This window comes from Pinus tabuliformis, chromosome X (assembly GCF_031772625.1).
Source record: "Pinus tabuliformis cultivar Carrire ecotype Pingquan chromosome X, CPIR1, whole genome shotgun sequence".
Lineage (NCBI taxonomy): Eukaryota > Viridiplantae > Streptophyta > Pinopsida > Pinales > Pinaceae > Pinus > Pinus tabuliformis.
Genome location: NC_142308.1, coordinates 340480567 through 340485855, shown reverse-complemented (window position 1 = coordinate 340485855; position 5289 = coordinate 340480567). Strand labels below are relative to the sequence as shown.

General features: G+C 36.8%; 1 pseudogene; it reads left to right on the top strand.

The window, feature by feature from the left end:
* Positions 1 to 2496: 2496 nt before the first annotated feature.
* On the top strand, positions 2497 to 4417 carry LOC149139858 (putative UPF0481 protein At3g02645; annotated as a pseudogene).
* The last annotated feature ends 872 nt before the right edge of the window (positions 4418 to 5289 follow it).

Sequence of the window (5289 nt, the reverse complement as noted above, 5' to 3'; positions counted from 1 at the left end):
CTCCGTATGATTTGAAAAGCCCCGTGATTTAAAAAAAGTTCTCATGTGATATTTTAAAAAGGCTTATGAAATTATTTAAAGAGGTTTTTTCTAATGTAATGTTTTATATAGGCTCCACGTGATTTGGAAAAGGAGACCTAACGTAATGTTTTTAAAATGGTAGGGTGTAAAAGAAGTGTTTTTTAAAGGAGAATTAAAATATATATATATTTTTTTTAGGTTAAAAGTTATTAAAAAATGGAAAAAGTTAAGAGATTAAGAAAGTCAAAATGATTATATGAGATGTTTGAGATTTTTTTTAGATGTGAAAAGGCAAAAGGATGCCTTTGCATTGAAATGCATAAAAGAATATGTTGTTGACATCATTCTTCCTCTGATTTCAGAAGCCATGACAACTAAGGAGGCTTGGGATACCCTCAAGAGGTGTTTTGGTCGAAGGGGGAGTATTGAAGTTGAAGATGAAGGTGGAGATATAGCAGTAGATCTACATCCAGATGAATGGATTGTTGAAACCCATTGTGGAGAGCCACAAGTCGATGATGTATGTGAACAAATCACAGAAGCAAGAGAGAAGGAGCACGTAGATGCTAAAAAACCCCACTGTGCACAGCCACTGGTGGAGGAAAATTTGGTGATTCCAGCAACAGAGCTTGCTGATGAAGGTTTGGCGAATCTAACAACAAAGCTTGCTGATGAATCCAACAAAGTGAATGTCATGATGAATCCAACAATTAATATTGTTGATGTAAAATTTGATGAAGAATTGTTGGCTAATGATGAATGGTTGCATGTGATGCAGCAAAAATATCATATTGACATGATGTTATTTGGTGAGACAGTAGAAGACAACCTCTTTGCAGCAGCACAGGTTAGTATAGAAGTGAAAGACACAGAGACAAAGATAGAGACAAGAAAAAGAAGAAATCCCAGAAAGAGAAAATGGAGAAAGACGCAGAAACAAGCGCAACAGGAAAAAACTCTCATTGTAGAGCAGAAGGAACAAAACCAATGTGGTTCTCCAAATATTTTTAATTCTAATGTTGATTTCTAGTGTGCAGGTACACAGAATGACTATGAAGAAGAGTTAAATTTACTTGAAGCATGGCTTGCAACACCATGTCTAGATGAGGTCTGCATAGAAGATGCAGAAATGAATGTTGAAGACAACATCAATGACGAGAAAATCAATGAAATTTTCAGGTTTTGGAGTCCTGAAGAAATATTATTTTATTATAATCTTATGTTGCAACAAGAAAAGAACACTACAGGAGATAACATGTGATAGCAGCACACATACAAGTCATTTTTTGAAAAAGTCCAGGATATGCTATAAAAGCCTAGAAGAATGGAAAACCTACACCAACAAATGAAGAAACTAAGGTTTGAAGGATACAACAAGGATAAAAAGTTGAAACAATTTAGAGGCTATAGGATCCGGAAAAAGAGAGGAAGAAAAATTGAAGTCAATTTTGAATTGTAAAACCTAGTTAAGACATAAACCAGCAGGTATCTTAATTGAATTTTTTTATGTGGTTGTAATTAAGGGCGAGTGTTGGAGAATCTAATTCCAACCACTTGTTAGGTGGCAAAACCGTCCCTCCAAGTGTCAAGTTCAGTTTCATTTAAGTTCAGTGAAGTCAAGTTTGACTCCAATGATTTACGACTGATGTTTCTAATATAATTTTATTTAAGTGATTTGTAATACTGAAAATAGTAAACAAAACAAATCCTCCTCTCCACATTCTATGCATTTCAATTTTTGTCAATAACCATCCACCGCAGTCTACAAAGCGAGGTAATGAAACAAGCCACCGCAATTTACAAAGCGAGGTAATGAAACAAGCCACTTTTTGGGTTTCTTTCGAAATAAAAGATTATCCGATAAAAATTCATAGAAAAACCAAGTCCACCAGAAATAATTGAAAAAAACAATTCCACAAGAAATAACAAAAATGAAAAAGTCGACATTTAGCCGACGTTAACTTATAACTAGCACATTTATGTATCATGTCAGGACTGACAGGTCCACCAGAAATAATTGAAAAAAACACGTCGAAGAAAGTCAAAAGTCGACATCTAGTCGACTTTAACTTATAACTATGTATCATGACAGGACTGACAGGTGGGACTTATAACTATGTATCATGACAGGACTGACAGGTCCTTTATCTAATAAGGAGAAATAATTTTATTTGTTTTTTAGTGAGATTTTTTTGGAAATTGGATAATGATTTTTTCTACTTTAAAATTAAATTTTAATTTATTTAAATTATAAATTTAAATTTATTAAAATTAAATTTGATGAATAATCTTTGCACAATCAAAATGTCAAAGCTAAATTTATATATACAATAAAAAAATTAATTTAAATAACACATATCAAAATTTCAACACCAAAAAATCACACTACCTTTAAAAACTACAACTCCTTTCAACTACAACTCCTTTCAAAATAAATTTACGGTGAAGATTGTATAAACATTTAAGTCCAAAGACTAAAGCTACAGAATGTATAAATCAAAAGAAGTTCATTGTATTACACGCTACTTGAGTCTGAAATATTTAGCGGTGCTGTAGAGGTCGAGTCTGATACGGCTATTCAATGGGGATGATGATTAGCCGGCCCGCAATGGTAGCATGTGATTTTGATTTGGAATCCCAAGATTGTGATTCTAATTTGGAATCCCTTCTGCAACCAAGCGATTCTGAATCGGAATCGTCTCTCCGGAGGCCGCCACCGAAAGAATTAGCAGGCGATAGAGAAATAGCACCATGGATAAAGGAGAAAGCATTGGCTATTCGTATTTCACACGAATCCTATGTTGGTCTCAGATTGCAATCCCATGTGTTCATATTTAGAGTTCCAAACTTCCTGAAAGAGATGAAGGAGAAAGCATATGTCCCCCAAATGGTTTCTTTGGGTCCATATCATTACAACAGAGAAAATCTTTCTGCAATGGAGAATAACAAAAAGAGAGCCCTCCATAGAATGATGACCAGGTACAATAATAGACACCGCCTTGACTCAGATAATATGGACTTCTCCTTTCGTGCAATCGATGAAATCTTCCGCGATGAACACAAATTCAGGTGCAGCTACGACGAAAATATCGATTGCACGCCAGAGTGTCTGGCTGTGATGCTTACTTTGGACGGTTGCTTCATTCTAGAAATATTGAGGACTCAAGGTGGAAACAAGTTAAGCCAGAAAGATAATGATAAGTATGAACCTATTTTTGATAGAAGAAAGATTGATTTTACAGGATTCGATATTCTGAGCGACATTTTGATGTTGGAAAATCAAATCCCCTTGATAGTTCTCCGAAAGCTACTCCAATTGGAGCTCAACTCCGTGCATAAAGCTGACAATTTTCTTTTCGATGTGCTGGTGAGAACTCCAGGGAACAAGTTCTACCCTTTCGATTATAAACATGATATCAGGGTACGGCCCTCGCAGCCACTGCATGAGGAAGCTCATCACCTTCTGGATTTGTTGTACCGCCTCATTGTGTCTCCACATTCCGAGGAGGATGGTGATGAGCGTGCAAATCAAATCGACGACAACGGCAAGGAAAACTCAGGGAAGAACGACAGAGGCATCCCTACTGCAGTAGAATTAAGTAACGCTGGCATCAAATTTAAGCCACGCAATGGAGGCATCAAGAAAATAGACTTTGATCAGAAGGAAGCCACGATGTATCTTCCTCCCATCAATGTCAGTGACCACACAGAGGTATTGTTCCGTAACTTAATCGCTCTTGAGCTATGCAAGCCATCTGGAGACAATTACGTTTCGTGTTACGGGAAAAGACGTGGTTGTGCTGCGAAAGACTAAAATTGTTAAAAACTACCTTGGGAGTGACGCAGAGGCTGCGGAGCTCTTCAATGGTCTATGCAGGGGAGTCACCCTGCCACGGCAAGACGTCTTCAAGAAACTGAATGATGATGTGATGGAGCACTACGAAAGTAAGTTTAAGGTGTGGTTTGCCCAGTTTGCTGACGACTATTTCTCATCGCCTTGGAAAGTTCTAGCTCTGGCGGGGGCAATAATTGCGCTTTTGCTCACCTTGGTGCAAACCGTATTCTCGATCCTCCAAGTATACGGGTAGCCGCCTCTCCGCTGCTTTCTCTTTTCTCACGAAATGTGTTTATAAGAGTATAGGATAGGGAGATTTCTGGTCATTTATAAATGATTTGCAAAACTTCATTAAATGACTTTCTGAGCCTTCCGGTGTTACCTTGTACCTTGTTTACCTTGTATCTCGAAATGTGTTTGTAAGAGTATAGGATAGGGAGATTTCTGGTCATTTATAAATGATTTGCAGAACTTGAGCCTTCCGGTGTTACCTTGTACCTTGATTACCTTGAATCTTGGTGTAGTTTCAGGATATGGCTTTTAGTTTCTGAGTTATTTTTATAGTTTAGGATATGGCTTTTAGTTTATGAGTTATTTTTATAGTTTTTAGTTTTTGAGTGGGATTTTTCGGAAAGGTTTAGCATGTGTTTTACTAGTCAAATTTTTCTACAATGTAACACAAATTTATTAAAATCTAACACAAATCTATTAAAATCACAAATTTAATAAGTAATTTTGTACAATCAAAATATATAACTTTTTGTTGTAAACTGCATTATTGTAACTTTTTTTTTTTTTTTTTCAAAAGGTGGAAAAACCTATCAAACTCAGTTTGTCAAACCAACAGTGAGGACAGCCATCTCTGGCTGCTATCCGCGAATGTTAGTTTAACACATCACTGTTATCAAGGAAAACCACGCCACCTGAAATAACCCGCTGGTGGTCCGTAAGGGAGCAGGCTATCACTCCTGCCAGATGCCTCTGGGTCTTGGGCCGTTAACCTGTTTCCTTACGTCCGAGGAAGACGAGCTCTTACCCAAGCAGAAGCAGTTTTAGGGCATACTCCAGGCCCAGCATTATTGTAACTTTATTAGATAGTATTTACTATATTTAATAATAATTAAGTAATTTCTTTTAATTAAATTTATGATTTCAATAAATTTATCATTTCATTCGAGTATTTATGTTATGACGATGCTACTTTTTTATCCCTTACTTCGATTGCAAGGAAGCTTTAGTCAGATTTCATTTTCAACTGCAACTTATCTTTCAAGTCACAACCAACCATCGAGGGACTTCCACCGGACAGTCTCACGCGTTGGAAGAATGGCAGGTGCGGGGAGCTGTGCGTTAGAGAGTGGAGGACAGGAAGACGTTGGAACGATTTGTTTCACTGATTAAGTTTTATTTGAAAAAGCTGATTTGATATGGAG